The 23,059-nt window shown below is 44.9% G+C and overlaps 1 long non-coding RNA gene across 5 annotated transcripts; it reads left to right on the forward strand.

Moving 5' to 3' along the window:
* The first annotated feature begins 1,776 nt into the window (after positions 1-1,776).
* LOC308184884 lies at positions 1,777-21,420 on the forward strand. 5 transcript variants are annotated; one of them, XR_013942996.1, is made up of 8 exons: positions 1,777-6,757; positions 9,262-9,318; positions 9,581-9,888; positions 9,999-10,087; positions 10,187-10,264; positions 13,204-13,270; positions 20,300-20,535; positions 21,125-21,420. It is a non-coding gene; the product is annotated as an uncharacterized lncRNA (long non-coding RNA). The 5 variants fall into 5 exon arrangements; XR_013942995.1 differs by having other exon boundaries at positions 9,581-10,087; XR_013942997.1 differs by lacking the exon at positions 9,999-10,087 and having other exon boundaries at positions 1,778-6,757; positions 9,578-9,614.
* The last annotated feature ends 1,639 nt before the right edge of the window (positions 21,421-23,059 follow it).

Consider the following 23,059-nt stretch of genomic DNA (forward strand, 5'->3'; position numbering starts at 1 on the left):
GTCCAATACACCTGCAATTGGTTGCCCCAGGGGTTTAAACACAGCCCTACCATTTGCCATGGACTGATCCAGTCTGCGCTGGAGCAGGGGGAAGCTCCTGAACACCTGCAGTACATCAATGACATCATTGTGACATCATTGTGTGGGGTGACACAGTAGAGGAAGTTTTCGAGAAAGGGAAGAAAATAGTCCAAATCCTTCTAAAGGCTGGTTTTGCCATAAAACAAAGTAAAGTCAAAGGACCTGCACGAGAGATCCAGTTTTTAGGAATAAAATGGCAAGATGGACGTCGTCGAATCCCAATGGATGTGATCAACAAAATAACAGCTATGTCTCCACCAACTAGCAAAAAGGAAACACAAACTTTCCTAGGTGTCGTGGGGTTTTGGAGAATGCACATTCCAAATTACAGTCTGGTTGTAAACCCGCTCTACCAAGTAACCCGGAAGAAGAATGATTTCAAATGGGGTCCGGAGCGACGACAAGCCTTTGAACAAATTAAGCAGGAAATAGTTCATGCAGTAGCCCTTGGGCCAGTCCGAGCAGGGCCAGATGTAAAGAATGTGCTCTACACCGCAGCCGGGGAGAATGGTCCCACCTGGAGCCTCTGGCAGAAAGAACCTGGGGAAACTCAAGGTCGACCCCTGGGGTTTTGGAGTCGGGGATACAGAGGATCTGAGGCCCGCTACACTCCAAGGGAAAAGGAGATATTGGCAGCATATGAAGGAGTTCGATCTGCTTCAGATCGGTACTGAAGCACAGCGGTCGGTACTGAAGCACAGCTCCTCCTGGCACCTCGACTGCCGATACTAGGCTGGATGTTCAAAGGAAGGGTCCCCTCTACACATCATGCAACTGATGCTACATGGAGCAAGTGGGTTGCACTGATTACTCAGCGGGCTCGAATAGGAAACCCCAGTCGCCCAGGAATCTTGGAAGTGATTATGGACTGGCCAGTAGGCAAATACTTTGGGATATCACCAGAGGAGGAGGTGGCCCGTGCAGAAGAAGCCCCACTGTACAACAAGCTACCAGAAAATGAGAAGCAATATGCCCTGTTCACTGATGGGTCCTGTCGTATTGTGGGAAAGCATCGGAGATGGAAGGCTGCTGTATGGAGTCCTACACTGTGGTGGTTTTTCTCAAACATTTGCATGTGGCCTCCACACAGCAGCTTTCCATTTCCGATGGCTCCCTACCACACGGCAGGATCCGTCAGTGAACAACACATACTGCTTTCTGTCTTCAGGCAACTCATTATATGGTGGTGCCTCTTCAGCACGGGTTACCTCTTCTGTCGGCACTCCGAAATCTCTGCCTTCCGGCCAGTCCATGATCTCTTCCAGGATTCCTGGGAGTTTGGGTTTTCCCATTCGAGCCCGCTGTGTAATTAACGCTATCCACTTACTCCACGTAGCGTCAGTTGCATGGTGTGTAGTGGGAATTTTCCCTTTGAACATCCAGTGTAACACAGGTAGCCGTGGTGCCAAGAGGAGCTGTGCTTCTGTACCCACAACTTCTGAAGCAGCTCGAACACCCTCATATGCCATGAGTATCTCTTTTTCAGTTCGGGTGTAATTGGTTTCTGATCCTCGATAGCCCCGGCTCCAGAACCCCAGAGGTCGACCTCGAGTTTCTTCTGGGGTTTTCTGCCACAGGCTCCAGGTGAGGCCATGCTCCCCAAGTGCAGTGTAAGTTATGTTTTGCACAGCTGGTCTGGTACGGACAGGCCCAAGGGCTACTGCGCGAGCTATTTCTTGTTTGATTTGTTCAAAAGCCTGTTGTTGCTCGGGGCCCCACTCGAAATAGTTTCTCTTTCGAGTCACTCGATATAGAGGACACACAAGCTGACTATAGCCTGGAACGTGCATTCTCCAGAATCCCACAAGGCCTAGGAAAGCTTGCGTTCCTTTTTTGCTAGTTGGCGGAGACATTGCTGTTATTTTATTGATCACATCCATCGGAATATGGCGACGTCCATCCTGCCATTTTACCCCCAAGAACTGGATTTCCTGTGCAGGTCCCTTGACCTTACTCTGTTTAATGGCAAAGCCAGCTTTCAGGAGAATTTGGATTGCTTTATTCCCTTTCTCAAAAACTTCTTCTGCTGTGTTGCCCCACACGAGGATGTCATCAATGTACAGCAGGTGTTCAGGAGCTCCCCCTTGTTCCAGCGCAGACTGGATCAGTCCATGGCAAATAGTAGGGCTGTGTTTCTACCCCTGGGGCAGTCGATTCCAGGTGTATTGGATGCCCCTCCAAGTGAATGCAAACTGCAGCCTGCATGCTGCTGCCAGAGGGATGGAGAAAAATGCATTAGCAATATCGATTGTGGCATACCGCTTGGCTGCCTTTGACTCCAGTTCGTACTGAAGTTCTAGCATGTCCGGCACTGCAGCACTCAGCGGTGGCGTGACTTCGTTCAGGCCGCGATAGTCCACCGTTAGCCTCCACTCGCCATTAGACTTTCGCACTGGCCATATAGGACTATTAAAGGGTGAGCGAGTCTTGCTGATCACTCCTTGACTCTCCAGCCGATGAACCAACTCATGGATGGGAATCAGGGAGTCTCGGTTGGTGCAATATTGCCTTCGGTGCACCATTGTGGTAGCGATTGGTACCTGCTGTTCTTCAACCTTCAGCAATCCTACAACGGAAGAGTCTTCTGAAAGGCCCGGCCGGGTAGACAGCTGCCTAATCTTCTCTGTGCTCAAAGCAGCTATGCCAAAAGCATTTAACCTTGAGAGAAAACTAATCTGTAATCTAAGTTATATGTTGTAGGAAGACGCTGCAGGATCAACGACAGGTCAACTTTGCAAGGAACCGGGCAAGTGCAACAAGGTCTTGAGCTAAGCTGGTGCTGGCGCCCAGACATCCAACTCCGCCTGCTGTGAGTGACCATTTTGGCAGATGAAGACCAAATTTTCAACAGTTCTTATGAACATTTACTGAGAAAGACCTATAGAATGAAAAGACATACCTACCCATCGATCTGTTAAAGGACAAGGGACAACGGTGATGAGAATACTTATATGCTAAAGTATGGGGGACCTGAGAGTGACACAAATGTTATGGAATAAGGGGTGGAGGTTGTACTGGGTCGGGCTGGGATGTTAACTTTCCCTGCAGCAGCCCATACAGTGCTGTGCTCTGCACTCGTAGCTAAAACAGCAAGGGTATCACACCAGTGTTGTGTCTGCTGCTGAGCAGTGCTGGCACAGCATCAGGACTCCCCCTAACTCCCCTAGGGGTGGGCAAAGATGTGAGAAAAGAAACATCACCAGGGCAGCTGACCTAAACCAACCAAAGGGATATTCCATACCATATGATGTCACACTCAGCAATAACAGGTGGAAAAAGGAGGAAGGGGGGAGGGGTGGGCTCTCGTTGTGAAAACGTCTGTCCTCCTCCCGAACACCGGCTACGTGCGTTGAGGCCCTGCTTCAAGGACGTGGTCAAGCATCGCTCGTTGGTGGGAAGTAGAGAGTAATTTCTTTCCTCTGCACTTCCACATAGCCTTTACATGTTTTGTTTAGTTTTCCCTTTCCCCCTCCCTTTTCCCCTTTCCTTTTTTCCCCTTTAGTTAAACTGTTAATTGTTTAGTTAAATTGTTTAATTAATAATAATCTTTCCTTAATAATTATTTTTTTTTCCTTTAATTAAATCATCCTTATCTCAACCCGTGAGTTGTTCTTTCCTTTACTTCTTCCCCTCCTCATCTAAGGAGGGGGAGTGAGAGAGCGGTTGTGGTGTTCAGCTGCCTAGCACGGTAAAACCACCACAAATAGGAATATCCAGAGTGAAAGAAGGAGGAGAGATTGCTGTTATAAATTCAGAATAGGGGTGACTTGCGGAAAACGGACTCCACAATCAGTAAGATTGTAAAGTAGGTATGTTTATTTAGCGCTGGGCAGCATGGGGGGGTAGTCCCACCAAAGTTGTGCGTGCCTGACGTGGCAATTTGCTATGGTTATATGCATCAGAGTTACATATGCACGAAGTTTCACAATGCGCCTATACATACTCATAACTTGTCCCCATTTCATATTAAAATTAGTTCCAATGAGTCATTTCCATAAACTCCTCCCATTTGCGCTTGCACAGTGTCTCCTGGTGGTGGTCGTCGGGGGTCGTGGGGATGAAGGTTGGTGACTCTTCCTCGTCACCGCTAGTTGACCTCTTGTCTTTGTGCAGACTCAGTTGCTCCTTGGCTCTTGTCCATCCGCAGGACCAGTTTCTGCCAGTTTCTTAAGATAGGCTCACACTCTTATCAAGAGACTAACTTTGGTAAGGGGCCCAAGGCTTCTTGCTTTAATTAATTTGCACAGTTGGTGCGATATTGCTTTCGGTGCACCATTGTGGTAGCTATTGGTACCTGCTGTTCTTCAACCTTCAGCAATCCTACAACGGAAGAGTCTTCTGAAAGGCCCGGCCGGGTAGACAGCTGCCTAATCTTCTCTGTGCTCAAAGCAGCTATGCCAAAAGCCCACCGGTACCCTTTTGGATCCTTGAAGTACCCTCTCTTGAGGTAGTCTATGCCAAGGATGCATGGAGCCCTGGGGGCCAGTCACAATGGGATGCTTTTGCCACTCATTCCCAGTTAGACTCACTTCAGCCTCCAATACAGTTAATTGTTGGGATCCCCCTCTCACTCCAGAGATACAGATGGGTTCTGTCCCTTGGTAGCCTGATGGCATTAAGGTACATTGTGCGCCAGTGTCCACTAAAGCTTTGTATTCTTGTGGTTCCAATATGCCAGGCCATCGGATCCACACAGTCCAATAAATTCGGTTATCCCTCTCCTCTACCTGGCCAGAGGCAGGGCCCCTCTAGTCCTGGTTGGAGTATCTGCCACTTAATTCTTGCAAATGAGAAGCAGAGGTCCCTTCCTCAGGGTCAAGAATAACATCAGCTCTTCTACTGCCTCTGGGGAACTGCCCAACAGACACTGGAGCAGCATTTTTCTTAGGAGCCCCTCTTCTTTCTGCTGTATTTCCTTTCAGTTCACGTACCCGAGCAGCTAGGGTTGAAGTAGGTACACCATCCCATTTCCTCATATATTCCCCGTGGTCACGCAGATAAAACCACAAGGTGCCACGTGGTGTGCGTCTTGGATACTCTCTCTCTCGAGCAGGAAAATACTGATTCTTAGTGGCTGAAATATCACTCCGTCTGGATGAGGAAGGATATGCTCGTTCTACAAGGTGGTCAAGTCTTTCGGACAGTTTTTCCACAGCTGAGACACAGGCCTGTAGCGGAGCAGAGAGGTTGTCTTCATATTTTTGAAGCTGGCAGGATACAGTATACACTGTTGGTCCCATCCCCTCATCCCAATGAATTCCTGCCAGTGTACTGGCATGTGATGATGGTGCGTTCCGCACAAATTTACGCCACATGGATGTTGTGCACTGGACTTCATCGGGATCTTGAGGTGTCTGGGCATTGTCCAAATCACTATAAATCATCTCCAGCACAGCTAATTCCCACAGATGCTGGAGACCTTCATCCATGGTGGCCCACTTGCCTACTTGATATACGATATCTTCCTTATGGGGATACCTTTCTTTCACAGCTGCCAGGAGTTGCCTCCAGAGGCTGAGAACCTGTGTCCCTCTCCCAATTACTTTGTCAATGACCCTTTCTCTAGAGAGGGATCCCAGCTGTTTGGCTTCATTGCCTTCTAATTGTTGGCTATTAGCCCCAGTGTCCCAGCATCGAAGCAGCCAGGTGAGGATGTGTTCACCTGGGTGTCGACCAAAATCCTTTCGTATTTCTCGCAACTCACTCAGGGATAGGGATCGAGTGGTTTCTGATTCCTTTATGATTTCCATCTCTTCTTCCTGCTGTTTTTGTGATGGCTCTGCTTTAGAGGTGCCTGCCTTCTCCCCTTCTCCCTCCTTCTTAGGAGAGGCTTCTTCCCTTACTAAACGAGCTGACTTCCGTTTCCATTGCTTTGACTTGACTATGGGGGCGACTGATACCATAGTTGGTTGATCCTCTGGGTCAGTCACAGCATGTGTTATCTGGTCATCAGATTCAGAGACTTCCTCCCTCTCTTCAAGGTGCTGGATGATGTTAAACAGTGTTTGATAGGAGTAAGCCAGGACCCAGCAGGGTGCTGCAAGCTGTCGTTCTCCGGCATTATCAGGGTCAGGGCATACGACTCTCAAACATTCTATCAGGTTTTTAGGATTTTGCACTAGTTCAGGGGTGAAGTTCAAAACTATTGGAGGAGACACCCGTGACAGGTACCTGCCGATATCCTCCCACACACCTTGCCACCTGCCACAAGACTGTTTCGGGACAGATTCCCGGGTAAGCTTTCTAAACAATCGACTAATCTTAGAGAGAAGAGGAAACCCGTTATTCAGAATTAGAAATAGTAATATATGGGTTACACATGGATATTCAAAATACTCAGAGACTGTTGTAATTAGCCCACTGTGAAAGAAGGAGGAGGTACCATTCCTGATATTATTCATAAAATGACTTCCAGATGAGGAAAGGAAGGCAGTGTAATTCTGAACGTTCTCTAAAAGATAGTTTCCATGAGACCCAAGTGATAACAGTGCAGAGCCTGAATGCCAGATTAAACTCAAGGCCAGTGCTTGGCAGCACAGCGAATTTAAAAAACGAACACAGATTGTAGCACATTCTCGGATCGGATATAGAGGAGAAAGGAGAACATGACAGGGATTGCATGACACATGATCAAACACGCCACTATTAACAGGACACTGAATATGGTGACTAGCAAGTAAGTGTGTTAGTTGTAAGCGTTTTAATCAATTCTACTGTTATCTCAACCCTTCGAGCCCCACGTTGGGCGCCAAAAAGGACTGTGGTGGTTTTACCGTGCTAGGCAGCTGAACACCACAACTGCTCTCTCCCTCCCCCTCCTTAGATGAGGAGGGGAAGAAGTAAAGGAAAGAACAACTCACGGGTTGAGATAAGGATGATTTAATTAAAGGAAAAAAATAATTATTAAGGAAAGATTATTATTAATTAAACAATTTAACTAAACAATTTAACTAAATTAACAGTTTAACTAAAGGGGAAAAAAGGAAAGGGGAAAAGGGAGGGGGAAAGGGAAAACTAAACAAAACAAGTAAAGGCTATGTGGAAGTGCAGAGGAAAGAAATTACTCTCTACTTCCCACAAATGAGCGATGCTTGACCACGTCCTTGAAGCAGGGCCTCAACGCACGTAGCCGGCGTTCGGGAGGAGGACAGACATTTTCACAACGAGAGCCCACCCCTCCCCTCTTCCTCCTTTTTCCACCTGTTATTGCTGAGTGTGACATCATATGGTATGGAATATCCCTTTGGTTGGTTTAGGTCAGCTGCCCTGGTGATGTTTCTTTTCTCACATCTTTGCCCACCCCTAGGGGAGTTAGAGAGAGTCCTGATGCTGTGCCAGCACTGCTCAGCAGCAGACACAACACTGGTGTGATACCCTTGCTGTTTTAGCTACGAGTGCAGAGCACAGCACTGTATGGGCTGCTGCAGGGAAAGTTAACATCCCAGCCCGACCCAGTACATACACAACGAGTTGCAGAAGCTGCTGAGGGAGAAGGTGAATCGAGTCAGTTTGCAGAAGTGAAAGCCATTCAGACGGCTTTTCTTTGTCTCAGCTCACAGGCTTCACTTTCCCGTTTCTCTCCCCCATCCCAGAGAGGGTGAGCGAACAGCTGTGTGGTGTTTAGCTGCTGACGGGGTTAAACCACAACACTCCGTCACCCTCACCGTGAAGAAGTTCTTTCACATGTTGGCGCTGAACTTCCTGTGCTCCATTTTTTGGCCATTGCCCCTTGTCCTATCCACACAAACTGCTGAAAAGAGGTTGGCCAAATCCCACTCTCTCCCACACTTCAGATATTTGTAAACATTGATGAGATTCCCCTCTCAATCTTCTCTTCTCAAGGCTGAACAGACCCAGGTCTCTCAGTCTTTCCTCATAGGGAAGATGCTCCAGGCCCCGAATCATCTTTGTTGCCCTCCGCTGGACTCTAATGAGGTTCACCATGTCCAAGTGCAAGGTTCTGCATCTGGGCCAGGGCAATCCTGGACATGAGTACAGACTGGGTGAAGAACTCATTGAGAGCAGCCCTGCAGAGAAGGACTTGGGTGTTCTGATGGATGAAGAGCTTGACATGAGCCGGAAGTGCGCGCTTGCAGCCCAGAAGGTGAACTGCATCCTGGGCTGTATTAAAAGAGGAGTGGCGAGCAGGTCAAGGGAGGGGATTGTCCTCCTCTACTCTGCCCTTGTGAGGCCCCACTTGGAGTTCTGCATCCAAGTCTGGAGCCCCCAGCAGAAGAAGGATGTGGAGCTGTTAGAGCAGGTCCAGAGGAGGGCCACAAAGATGATCAGAGGGCTGGAACATCTCTCCTACGAAGAAAAGCTGAGAGAGATGGGGCTGTTCAGCCTGAAGAAGAGAAGGCTCCGAGGAGACCTCATTGCATCCCTTCAGTACTTGAAGGGGACTTATAAAAAAGATGGAGAGCAACTCTTTGCTCAATCAGATATTGACAGGAGAAGGGGGAATGGCTTTGAACTAAAAGAGGGGAGATTTATATTAGAGGTTAGGAGGAAGTTCCTCCCTCAGAGGGTGGTAAGGCACTGGAATAGGTTGCCCAAAGAGGTTGTGGATGCTCCATCCCTGGAGGTGTTCAAGACCAGGTTGGATGAGGCCCTGAGCAACCTGATCTAGTGGATGGCATCCCTGCCTATGGCAGGGGGGTTGAAACTAGATGATCTTTGAGGTCCCTTCCAACCCAAAATATTCTATGAATCCATGATTCTATGATTAACTCCATATAGGACATGAGGGGAAGAGAATGTGATTTCCAAAGTTACTGCTTAATGGGGTCTAAAAACCAAATAGTTATTACTATTATGTAGTTCCCTAAAACATTTCTGTTATCCTGATGGAAATCCACTGCAGGTTTGAAGATTGCTTAGACTATAGAATCAGACACGTTTTTTGTAAAGGCTAAAGGAACTTCTTTCTTCCTTTTAGCTAAAAGAAGTGTAAAAAAATAAGGCCAAACCATGTGGTCTCTAGTTATGCAAAACTCATACTGGGATTTGTGGACTAGCACTTTATTTATGGACTGTTTTGTACATCACTGCAGATTTTTAGTTTCTCCATTTTTAACGAAGAAATAAAGTCTTGCTTGTTACTGCGTAGCACTTTGAGAACTATAGTTGAGAAGTGCTATTATGGAATTGTTATTAAAAATATTCTCTTCTCTTTTCCAGAGAGCAATGCTTGCCCATCCGATGTTTGTATTTGAAACGAAGGACCATCCTTTGAAGGTAAAACTTAAAGTTTTGTTTTGCATAATTGATCAAAAATGATGAGAAATTAGGATTCTATAGACAATGATTCTTACAGTAATAAAAGTTTTATCCCAGCTTAAGACTTGTAATAATTGGGATCAAAATAGAACAAGGAAAAATGGAAAGTAAAAACAAGACTGCTTTTAATATATATATTGATATACCTTGTGTCCTGCGCTAGAAAATGACTCTTCTATTCTCCTTGACCTTTCCACACTTATATTTTTTTTTCCAGCAGCCTGCAGAAGACCCAGTTTGCAAAGCTGAAAATGGTAATAACCACCTCACTGAAACAGTAGAATACACTGAGTTATTCATAGGGTTTGACTGTTGCCTGTGAAAATAGTGTTTGGACCCTTATTTTGTATGAGCCAGGACAAACTTCCTGTTAGTAGACTAAGACTACAAGGGTTGTAGAGCCACCTGCTATGTCCTAATATATATTCCTCTGTCTTCTTTCAAGATTTCTTGGCTTATTACCTCTCACATTTACCAGAAAGCCAAACTCCAGAAGCCCTGAAAAGGAGCCAAGTATCTTTATCATGGGTATTTGCTCTTATCTGCCTTTTCCTATTTGTTTTGGCCACAGCATAATTTAACTTCTCATTCTTAAAATACTCTGAGCCTGTGGGCTGTGATCTGATGTTTGATTTTAGGTCCCCTGAACTTAGTAGAAAGAAAGAAGACTCCCTAGGGCTTTCTGCCAGGTGTTGAGTGCGATTCCAAGACCCTCTGTTACTTTTAGGTACTGCCTTAAAATTGTTCCTGTAAATCATTCCTAGAATTTATCGTGTTCAGGTTTTAATTCTGTATCATAACAGACATTATATTTAACTTTCTCTAGATTTCATCTGTTGTTCCAGAAAATGTGCAAGATCATCATCTTTTACTTTTCAGAAGTCTAACTCACAGTCTAATACAGGTATGCCATTTAGATCCTGTCACATTTTAATTACCGTAGTACTGTATTCTTATTTGGTAAATAAGAGAACGTATTTTCCTATCTAAGAAATGCTTCTGCATTGTAGAAATGAAAACTTAAGCATTGGTATAAACTTGGAAGGTACTTTCCAATAAAGAGGTCTTAAAGTAAAAATATATTATTTTTCCATGTTAACATAATATTGCATAAACTATTGAAAAATGTGTAGATTTCATACATTTTCCTTGAATTGCTCACACAGTCAATGGAGGAGGAGGGCTGGAAAGGAATGAGAGTCCCTGGTTTGTGGAAGAGGTCAGTGTTCCTTGGGCAATCTCTGAAAATGTAAAGTGGTTTTCAGAAGGGCCCCTCTTTCCATCCAGCTGACAGGTGACCTCAAAGTCCCTTTAAGGACTGTGTATTGCTTCCATGATATTCAGGGGAAATGTGCACAAGTCATTGAAGGCTACTATGCAGTAGGACTGATCTCTTTATTACAGTATTTATTTAGCATAGGGCTGAGACTGGGAAGTTGCTTCAGAACTTAGGCATTAGTATGTGTAAACTATATGTATATGTATATGTATATTTATTTAATTTTGTTTTTGTTTCTATTTTTTACATTTTTATTTAGGTTTGTGACACACCTAAACATAGCTAAAAGGATTTAAGATAATCTAAGTTGGGTTTACCCTCAAAATTACATCAAAATAATGTACAAAAAATCATAGATAAGGTAGAAATTTTAGAGTATGCCTACACCAAAAAATAAATCAAGGTACAAGAGTGAGTATGAGTGTTAGTTTTCTTGACTGCCCACACTATTAACCAGTAGCTTACTCCCTGGTTCTGTTTTGAACATCTCCAGTTGGTGATCTCCAAGGCAGAGCCACTTTAGAGTGGACTAGCTGTAAGCAGTGTGCCTGAATCAGGCTGTGCCACTTGGCCTCAGAGACCTCTCTGATTCAGCAGTATAAACGTAACCTAGCAGTCTACTTCAGAAAGCTGGTAGATAGCAGATGATAGTAATTTATTCTGCTGCCAGTTAAGACATGACATCAAATTGGCTAACCTTAAAATTAATCGTTTTTTGCTCCAAGCAAAGGATGATTTCAGTCTCTTATCTTTTCAGATACAATACTTGCTCAAAAAAGATGGAAATCATCTTCCTTTACCATCCTTCCTACCTTCCCTCCCGGCCATATAATTAAAAAAGAAACACAAATAAACCACAATAAATATTTATGTAGAAAAGCAGATATTAGCTAAAATAAAGAGATGTGCAGAACTGCTTTTTTCTGTAGGACAGATCTGGACAGGATTGGGCTGGGCTGGTATTGGAGAGGAGAAAGGAATATTTTAGGAGGATTGGTAGCTCAGTGTTTTTTGAATTTGTTTTTAGGGAATCATGCACTTCTGGGGATGAATCTTTGAATAAGTTGCAAGTAGGCGTTTTACTGCATGAGGTACAAATAGTAGTTATAAAAACAGAATGGAGATAAAGTAATTACATGAATTAGTTTGCTTGCAATTTAATGGTAGTTGTTCCTATAGGAGTGTCGCTTTTAGCCCAGGAACCTGTCTTCCATCTCACCAGTGACCCTGTGAACATTCTTCCACTTAGTAGTAATGGGGAAGACAGAGTGGTCTCAAATCCTAGTCTGTCTCTTGTCAGGAACAGGTCCTTGACAGACTTTGACATAAGGGATTTCTAAACAATCTTATGAGGACATTGTTATAGCAACAAATGATATTCTTCCTGCAATGAAAAAGCAGTGATCATGTGTAGAGTACCAGTTGTGTAATTTTATAGGACATGATATACGGTTGCTACTACTTACATGTTTCTGACTGGCATGTTGTATCTTTGTAAAAACAGTGAAAGTATCAGTAGTGCAAAGCCATCGCTGTAGTAAGTTCTGAAAGCCTTCTTACTAGAACAGGGCAAGGTACATCAATTTATTCCCATGTTCTTGTGTTTAATTTACTCATTTTAAAAAAGCGTGAGATGGGACCAGGTAGTATTGCCATTTCAATGGCTTTTGCAAACCAGCAGCACCTGGTTTTCAAAGCTGAAGAAAGATTTTATGAGATTAAAGCATCTGTTCATATCCAAAAGACTCTCATCTCTGACATAGCCAGAAAATCCATGGTACTGTGCTGGGTCTGTCTGGGATGGAGTTAACTTTCCCTGCAGGAGCCCATACAGTGCTGTGCTCTGCACTCATAGCTAGAACAGCACTGGTATCACTCCAGTGTTGTGTCTATTGCTGCATAGTACTGGCACAGCATCAGGACTACCTCCAAGCCCCCAAGAGCCAGCAGGCTGGGGGTGGGCAAGTGATGGGGAGGGGACATCGCCAGGGCAGCTGACCTAAACCAACCAAAGGGATATTCCATACCACATGATGTCACACTCAGCAATAAAAAGGGGGGCTCTCATGGGGGAGGGGGCTGTTCTCCCGAACAACCGTTACACGTTCTGAGGCCCTGCTTCCCAGGACGTGGCCGGACATGGCTTGTTGATGGGAAGTAGAGAATAACTTTTTTTTTTTTTTTCCCCTTTCTCTCTGTGCTTCCGCATAGCCTTTTTTTTTTTTTTCCCTCTCCCTTTTCCCTTTAATTAAATCATCCTTATCTCAAACCTTGAGCTTTTTGTGTTGTATTTTCTCCCCCTTCCTCTTTGAGGAGGGGAAAGTGAGAGAGCGGCTGTGGTGGAACTCAGCTGCCCACCCGAGTAAAATCACCACAGGTACTTTCTGTGCTTTAGTCAGTAACAGTTGTTTAGATGGATAGGTTAAGATATTGCTTGGATGCTACCAAAATGGGAGGGGGGGGGGGGGGGGGGGGACGGGACACACTTACAAAAATGTTGATTAATAATTTAAAGTTTATCGTTACTTGTTGGTTAAGTTTAAATTCCATGTTTTTTGGTAAAGAAGAACAACATATTCATGACCTCAGTTCTTCTTTGAAGAAACACTGACATCAAAACTACAAAAGAAGGTAATTGCCATTGCATTATTTATTTATAGAATCATAGAATATCTCGAGTTGGAAGGGACCCATAAGGATCATCGAGTCCAACTCCTGGCTCCACACAGGTCTACCCAAAAATTCAGACCATGTGACTAAGTGCACAGTCCAAACACTTCTTAAATTCCAACAGGCTTGGTGCAGTGACTACTTCCCTGGGGAGCCTGTTCCAGTGCATGACAACCCTCTCAGTGAAGAACCTCTTCCTGATGTCTAGCCTGAACCTCCCCTGCCGCAGCTTGACACCATTCCCACGGGTCCTATCACTGGTGACTAAGGAGAATAGATCGGCGCCTGCCCCTCCATTCCCCCTCGTGAGGAAGCTGTAGACCGCGATGAGGTCTCCCCTCAGCCTCCTCTTTTCCAGGCTGAACAGGCCAAGTGACCTCAGCCGCTCCTCATACATCTTCCCCTCTAGGCCCTTCATCATCTTCGTCGCCCTCCTCTGGACACTCTCCAACAGTTTCATGTCCTTTTTGTACTGTGGTGCCCAGAACGTGAGGCCGCACCAGCGCAGAGTAGAGGGGGACAATCACTTCCCTCGACTGACTAGCAATGCCGTGCTTGATGCACCCCAGGATACGGTTGGTACTATAGCTCCACATAGCTCCACAAAGACATTCTTAACAAATACAGAAGAAATAAAAATGACAACTCTCCTGTAAGCTGAGTGATATGCTAAGTGTCTTTATGAGGTTCATGTTGTGGATGCCCCATCCCTGGAGGCATTCAAGGCCAACATGTACCAAGGAAACAATACCAATAAATGTTATTTAAATATGCTTTGAAGTTTTCAGTTAAAGAGGCAAGACACATAGGTATGAATTAGATGTGGAGAAAAAGTCTCTGTTTAAATATTTTGTCTTTGTATTTTGCAAGGATCCTTGTCACAAAGTCAACTGCAGAATGTTATTATACCTGCCATTTTACAGCCCTCACAAGCCCTGACCTGTCCTGAAAATCCTGTAGTATCTCTAATGACTAAGCAAGAAGCACATATTCAGGTAAAAGGAAAAGTAATTTTACTGACTAATTTATGTTTGGAGCTCAGTCAAATTAAAAACCAACCAAACAAAATCAGTGCTGCTTTAAAGTGGTTAATTATTCCACTGCATGATTTTCAAGGAATTTCCTGTACCAGTCTGAGTGGAATCGATTACAGTGGGAACTGTTAAACTAGTGCTAACTCCGTTTAGAAAAACGTCTTCTTTGCAGTCTGTCTCAACTTTCAGATACCAGAGTTCTGTGGGTGAATCAAGTTTGGGGATCTTCTGTATTTTGTTTATTAAGTATTAAGTTTATTAAGTAACATTTTGGCATATTGATTAAGGGCACTGGCTTAGTACACAGTTGGAGGAAGCTTTGCTAACTACCACATGTATAAACCTCAGTGACTCTGGATTTCTAGCAGACCTGTTTATAGCAGAAAGTAAACTTGGAATGATTAATTCATCTGGTTTTATTATTCCTAGTTATCTGAAGACAGCTCTTAATCCTTAGCTGAGAATTCATTAAGTTCCAAAACAGCAGTGAAGTTATCTATTACCATGAATCCTTCTAGCTCTAAAACAACACGCTAAGTTTGATTATTATATTTGTACACCATTTTGTCACTCGGCCTATGGTTTGCCCTTTTGTCTTACATGGCCAACATGGTACAAAGCCTATGCTATCTACATTCACACAGTGCTCATTGGTATTTGTGTGTGGTGCCAAGATTTGTGGGTGCTGACATGAGTTCCGTATGCCATAAGGAATGAACTCCTGCCAGGAAACAGTTCATTTCTCATTAGCAACTCTCAAGCCAGAAACTATTTTGGTTTGCCATTTCATGCAGCTTTGTCAATTCAAAATATGCCTTGGTTTTGAATGTTTCCAGTCACGTTTGTGTCTCTTCGGAGAACTCTATTCTGATTGCATAGCTGCCCCATTTCATAAGCAGATGGAGAGAAACTCAGTAATTACCAACATATGTAAGCATATTGGACACAGAAGGCATGAAGAAAACACTGCAGGACTGATTTGGAAGACATGGTGCATGCTGCAGCTGATGTGCTACTTCCATGCACATACCAGAATTTCTGGCATGAACAGCTGCTGCAGTGACTGATAGGGTGGCAAGAGGGCATTTGATTTGCTCACTTCTCTCTGGAGACTGGCTCATGAGAATGCTATAGGTCTGTCTGTGGCTAACCAGTTTAGTGCAGACAGGTTATCCCCTGAGTATTAATACTGCTTCCTGATGGTTGATGAGAGTTTTTTACCTGGAAATTGTGAGTATCAGGAATATACCTTTGATAAGATACTGATTAAAGAACAATATTTCAAAATTGCTAGGACCACAACCAAGATATTTGTTATGTTGCATCCTTTCCCCCTCCTACCCAATGAGAGCAGAGAACATGTTAACTGCAAAGGATTCTGTTCAAGTCTTCTTTAGAGCTTGATGGACCACAGGTAAAGGGGTCCTGCATGCAAATTTGGGATGCAGAGTGCCAGGCTTTTGAGGAGATGAGGAATTTTATATGCACAGACAACTTAGATTCTTAATCCTTATCAACAAGAAGAGCATTGTTAGAGGGCTCAATGGTGGTTTTGGAAGAGCCAGCCTGCTCTTTTCTATCACAGTTAATGCTGTGATGATATCCTGTGAGAGCATGCTGTTTTTTGGTTTTTTTTTGGCAGATTCAGAATGATGGTAATGCACATATTAGAAAAGCTAAAGGAAGATGCTACTGCCTTAAAATGAGTTGATACCATATTCCAAGTCCATTTGCTTTCTGTCACCTGCACAACATCCAGGAAAAGATAGTTGAGTGGCTTTGTCTTCTGAAGTAGAAGAATAGAGAAGTGCTATGCAATGTTTCAGTACTGACAAGTTACAGGACTTAAAAGTTCTTACAGTGTTTCTTTTCCTTTTCTTTTTTTAAAGAGGGATTACTGATCTCCTTGTATTCTGTGCCTGATTAATTTTGTGTATCAGAATTGTGGTAAATGTTGACTTAATTGCCAAGCTGAATACTAATTTAAATATGACCAGGTGCTTTCTGTTTTTCCAAGTTTATAGAAGAGGGCTAGTGCCATTCTTCTGACCTGTATAAAGTGTCCATTGCTCAAAGATGTGCCATTAAAATCTTTTTGGAGTAGCTGTTTTCTCATAGGTAACTTGACAAGTATTCAAATAACTTTATTAAACTCTATATATATGCTAAAAATTAGAAACCATTGCAGCCAGGCCTGATGATCACTAAGAAAAAAAAATTTGCAACTTTGCTTTTAAATTATCGATCAAGGTGAAACGACTGACATTTGTGTACAAAAAAAAAAAGCATGGTGGGGAGACTCGACTCGATAGCATAGCATCCTGCTGTCTGAAAATGTCCTTCTTTCCCTCCTCTTGCCCCTGTTCTTCTCTATGTGATACAGTACTGCAGAGAGATGAATGAAAATAATTTGTTAGTCCTCTGCAGTTGCTGCAGCTGTCCATGTCACAGGAAACCACCAACAGTTCCATTTCCGGAACAGGCTGTAGCTTACAGCAAACTAAAGAGGAAAAATATACTGAGTTTCTTAAGTCTGATTAAGAAAATAATTAATTAAATTGAAATTATTAAAATATTCTTATTAATATGAATAACAATTAAAAATAAAACAAAACTATGAAAATTTTAAAGAAAATGATTAAGAAAGGAAATTGTGTCTTAAGTGACAGAAATACGACGCTGGGAAAATGCAGACTTCTGATCCTGTATTCATCTTTGTACAATGATTTGCCTGAAAACCTTGCAGGGCATCAGGGCCAGCACTAAGAACTGGCAGCTAGTGTGATGGGACACCCATCTATAAGAAGGGTCATAAGGAGGACCCGGGGAACTACAGGCCTGTCAGCCTGACCTCGGTGCCAGGAAAAGTGATGGAACATGTCACCTTGAATGCAATCACACAGCATATGCAGGACAACCAGGGGAATCAGGCCCAGTCAGCATGGGTTCATGAAAGGCAAGTCCTGCCTGACCAACCTCATCTCCTTCTATGACCGGGTGACCCGCCTGGTGGATGAGGGAAAGGCTGTTGATATAGCCTACCTAGACTTCAGCAAGGCCTTTGACATGGTCTCCCACAGTGTTCTCTTCGAGAAGCTGGAAGCCCATGGCTTGGACAGGTACACTCTTTGCTGGGTTAAAAACTGTCTGGACAGCCAGGCCCAGAGAGTAGTGGTGAATGGAGTGAAATCCAGCTGGCGACTGGTCATGAGTGGTGATCCCCAGGGGTCGGTGCTGGGGCCCATCCCCTTTAATATCTATATTGATGATTTGGACGAGGCAATTGAGTACAACCTCAGTAAGTTTGCAGATGACACCAAGTTGGGGGGAAGTGTCGATGTGCAGGAGGGTAGGAAGGCCCTGCAGAGGGACCTGGACAAGTTGGATCGAAGGGCAGAGGCCAATGGGATGAGGTTCAACATGGCTAAGTGCCGGGTCCTGCACTTTGGTCACAACAACCCCATGCGACACTACAGGCTTGGGGCAGAGTGGCTCGAAAGCTGTGCGGAGGAAAAGGATCTGGGGGTGCTGATCGATGCTCACCTGAACGTGAGCCGGCAGTGTGCCCAGGTGGCCAAGAAGGCCCACATCATCCTGGCTTGTATCAGGAATAGGGTAGCCAGCAGGACCAGGGAGGTGATCGTCCCCCCGTACTCTGCTCTGGTGAGGCCACACCTCGAGTACTGTGTTCTGTTTTGGGCCCCTCACTACCAGAAGGACATTGAGGCCCTGGAGCATGTCCAGAGAAGGGCTACGAAGCTGGTGAAGGGCCTGGAACACAAGTCCTATGACAAGCAGCTGAACGAACTGGGGTTCTTTAGTCTGGAGAAGAGGAGGCTCAGGGGAGACCTTATTGCTCTCTCCAACTGCTGGAAAGGAAGTTGTGGGGAGCTGGGGGGTCGGCCTCTTCTCACAGATAACTAGTGATAGGACTAGAGGGAATGGCCTCAAGTTGCGCCAGGGGAGGTTTAGGTTGGAAATGAGGAGAAATTTCTTCTCAGGAGGAGCAGTCAGGCATTGGAACGGGTTGCCCAGGGAGGTGGTGGAGTCACCGTCCCTGGGGGTGTTTAAGGAAAGGTTGGACTTGGTGCTTAGGGACATGGTTTAGTGGGTGACATTGGTAGTAAGGGGGATGGTTGGACCAGATGATCTTGGAGGGCTTTTCCAGCCCTAATGATTCTATGATTCTATGATTCTCTCCCTTCCATCCTGGGCCTGATTTCCCCTGAAAGTTTTCTTCCTCTGTCTCCAACTCTCTGCCTCATTACCTGGTCCACTGTGAATACCATTAGTTTCACTCTCTGCTTTTCCTTCTCATCTCCCCCCATGGACCTCCTGCAGGAGGGTCTCCAGTGACTGTTCACTACATCCCCCCACCTTCTGGAGTTTTTTCTGTATATCTGGCCAGACTTTAATCACAAAATGAACTTTCAAGAGCCCTTGGGCTACCGGGTCCTCAGGATTCATCCTCGAGTACTTTCTCATTCTGACCCTAAGTCTCTCATATGATTTCTGTGTTGTGGGTTGTTATTATCCCAGTTGGATAAGCGGATATTTCTGCTCTATCGGAATTACTCCTGGTCTGGGGCGGGGGGGGGGGGGGGGGGGTTGGTTCTTTCCCATTCTTGCATAGCTGCCTGCCTAATTGTTCCCCTCCTAAACATTCTTCTCCAGGGAATAACATACTCAAGATTGGCATCCCCCCTCCCCCCCCCCCGAATACAAATTAGGCCTTAGAAACGTATCTGACTGTTCTGCTAGTCCTATAGGGTCCTCAGTTAAAGACTTAATTTCCTTCTTAAAACTCCTAACCTTTCTGCTGGTAAGGGAAGGGGGAGTTCACATAACCTATTTGTCCTTGTCCCACTGGAACCTCCCTAAGAGGATACACAGTTAGTGTTAGTACTGTTAGTATCAGGGAAAGGGAAATTCTCAATATCTTTTCTACATTGTTCTAATTATTGCCAGAGCCTAGAGTGCACTCCTTCTCTAGGGACAGTGTTAATTGTAGTCCCTGTCTCCCTTCCTGGAGTGGCTGCTGCTGCTGCTGGTGCAATATAAGGACTATAGGAAGGAGTAAATTATCCAAGGGTTCCCATTGACTGGTCCTTCCCTCTGATGCCTCTTTCTCCTGGTCTGGTCCGGGGGCCTTTTTCAACAAAACCTGACTTACCCCCTGTACCCAGCAAGCAGCATAACTCGACCCCTCCTCTGAACAAGGAGTCTTACTGTTTACATATAAATTTAAAGCCTGAATTTTCATCAGACCCGTATTTTGGCCAAAATACTGATGTTTCCTTAATTGGTTCCTTTGTCCAGATTAATACACAGTATTTAATCTTTTTTTTTTTTTTAATCACTTCCTCTAATTTGGGGATTATTTTTCCAATTTCTTATCATTCTTCCAGAAGGACTGCCGGTAGGCACTGCCCCAGGGATATCTCCCTGTCCCCTGGAACCCTTATTTCCCATTTTTCCTAGCCCTTGTCAGCGTGCTGCTATAGAAATTTTTCCTCCTGCAGGGTACCACACACTAACATTCTGATTCTAGAAAATGGGGGTTTACTGACGAGCACTTTGCTGTGCACGGGGTACCATACACCTATGAGTTAACCAAATTCCCTGGAATACTGCCAAGCATTTTACCGTACACCAGATTTCCCCAAGACTCTTCCTTTCTCACTTTTACCTTTCGCTTTGTCTGTCTCCGGCCGTGCTCCTCGCGGAGCTACGGAACCATGGATCGGGACTCCACACTCGCTTCGTACAAAAGTACATCTCAATCACACTTCACACAAGAGTCTTGCCCGACCCCCAAGGCAATACTTAATATTTCTTACCTTGGTCTGTGCACAGAGTTACCAGGTCAATTCTTAAAACCGGAGTGCCTACCTTCCTTTCTTCCCTAATCCTTCACCGAACCTGCCTTCTTAACCAGTCTCGGTTCCTTTGTCAGTTCTCTGCAGAACCACCACCACCAATGCACAGGACTGCTGAAATCAGCGGGGCATGCCTTCCTGCTACAGTGGTAGTGGGGCTCCCCAGAAGGCGACAGGATTCCAGACAAGACCCCAATTTGTGAGAAACAATCTGCAGCCAATAACACAGGCTCAGGCGAGGATCCCAATGAAGTAGCATTTTTATTTGCGATTGCGATGGCGAGTGTCCTGCAAGCAGGAGCGCACAGTAAAAGTATATCATAACCTTATATTTCCTACTACCCGATGCTTAATTCCTCCCCTGTTTCCTCACTGACTGTGTACTACACATTCACAAACTACTCATAGCTTGTTACTATACCATATATGTACAATTTTATTTGACCAAACATTAATTTCTCCTTTTAGTTTTTTTCCCATCTTTTCTCATGACTAGAGGGCCCGCGATTTTTTGTTTTTACTGATTTTGCATTGCTCGTCTTGTTTGTCTTAGCTATCCTCCTTATTTTAGGACAGTGGGACCTTCCCCTTATCTGCTTAACATACTCCCCACTGCTGTGCCACTGTCATGCCTGCAAAATCGCTTTTGCGTACGCAAGGTTAGTGGAATTTTACACTGCAAAAACACATTCTACTGCAAAAGCACAACTTTGTTTCTCACATTACCAGAGACTGAAATTGTATCATGCATGTTGGTTTTTGTTCTTAATATATTACAATTCTTAATCTTCTCCCTAGCGTGCATTCAAAGATTCAGTGTTCTGTTTGATAGCAAGTAACATAGCTCTTTCATTTAAATAAGAATTCTTACTTCCCGTGTTTGTTTGTTATTTTTTTTCTAGACCCCTGAAAAGCTTCCCAGGTGTCGTGGTTTAACCCTGCCGGCAGATCAGCACCACACAGCCATTCGCATGCCCTGCCCCCTCCCTCTCTGGGATGGGGGAGAGAAATGGGAAAGTGAAGCCTGTGAGTTGAGATAAAGACAGTTTATTAAGACAGGAAAATAATAATAACAATAATAATAATAATAATAATGATAATAGTACTACTACTAATAATGTGTACAAAACAAGTGATGCACAATGCAATCGCTCACCACCCGCTGACCGATGCCCAGCCTATCCCCGAGCAGCCGGCCCCCCCACCCCAGCTAGCCCCCCCATATTAATTGTTTAGCATGACATCAGATGGTATGGAATACCCCTTTGGCCAGTTTGGGTCAGCTGTCCTGGGTCTGTCCCCTCCCAGCTCCTGCTGCACCCCTAGCCTGCTCGCTGGCAGGACAGAGCGAGAAGCCGAAAAGTCCTTGGCTTGGTGTAAGCACTGCTCTGCAACAATTAAAACATCAGCATGTTAGCAGCGCTTTTCCCATCCTAATCCAAAACATAGCACCCTACCAGCTACTAGGAGGAAAGTTAACTCTATCCTAACTGGAACCAGGACAGATATCCACCCCTTATTCCATACCATTTATGTCATGCTCAGGTTACACTCTTTTCAATACATTCTAATTAATCACCATTTTCATCTATGGTATATAGAATGTCCACTGAGTTTGCATAGTCCGTGACTGACTTCGGGCTCCATCTGTCACAGCAGTCATTCAGGGCAGAAGAGATGGTATGTGATGTTGGATCGTCACATGTTGAAGCCCGTTCAGCACGAATGGGTTTGCCTTTTCCTGAGGCAGGAATAGCCCAGACTGTCTTCCCCAGCATGTTTCTTACATGCACTACAGGAACTTTATCCCCTTCTACAGTACGTAATAGCTTTGTTTGGGCAGGTCCAACTCGGCTGGCAGATCCCCTAGTATTGACTAACCAGGTGGCCTTTGCCAAATGCGTATCCCAATGTTCAAATGTCCCAACACCCATTGCTTTCAGCGTAGTCTTTAACAGTCCAGTATATTGCTCGACTTTCCTGGAGGTTGGTACATGATAGGGGATGTGATACACCCACTCAATACCATGTTCTTTGGCCCAAGTGTCTATAAGGTTGTTTCGGAAATGAGTCCCGTTGTCTGACTCAATTCTCTCTGGAGTGCCATGTCGCCATAGGACTTGCTTTTCAAGGCCCAGGATAGTGTTCCGGGCGGTGGCATGGGGCACAGGATATGTTTCCAGCCATCCGGTGGTTGCTTCCACCATTGTAAGTACGTGGCGCTTGCTGTTGCGGGTTTGAGGGAGTGTGATGTAATCAATCTGCCAGGCCTCTCCATATTTATATTTCAGCCATCGTCCTCCATACCAAAGAGGCTTTGACCACTTGGCTTGCTTGACTGCAACACATATTTCACAGTCATGAATAACCTGTGCTATAGTGTCCATGGTCAGGTCCACCCCTCGATCACGAGCCCATCTGTAGGTTGCATCTCTACCTTGATGGCCTGAGGTGTCATGGGCCCATCGGGCTATAAATAATTCACCTTTACGTTGCCAGTCCAGGTCCACCTGAGCCACTTCAATCTTAGCAGCCTGATCCACCTACTGGTTGTTTTGATGTTCTTCAGTAGCCCGATTCTTGGGCACATGAGCATTTACATGGCGTGCCCTTATAACCAGGTTCTCTACCCGGGCAGCAATATCTTGCCACAATGCAGCAGCCCAGATGTGTTTGCCCCTGCGCTCCCAGTTGTTCTGCTTCCATGGCTGTAACCACCCCCACAGGGCATTTCCTACCATCCATGAATCAGTACAGAGATCGAGAACTGGTCGCTTTTCTCGTTCAGCAATATCTAAAGCCAGCTTTAGATTTAGATATTTAGATGGCTCCCCCTT

This window comes from Anser brachyrhynchus, assembly GCF_964034855.1.
Source record: "Anser brachyrhynchus genome assembly, chromosome: W".
NCBI lineage: Eukaryota > Metazoa > Chordata > Aves > Anseriformes > Anatidae > Anser > Anser brachyrhynchus.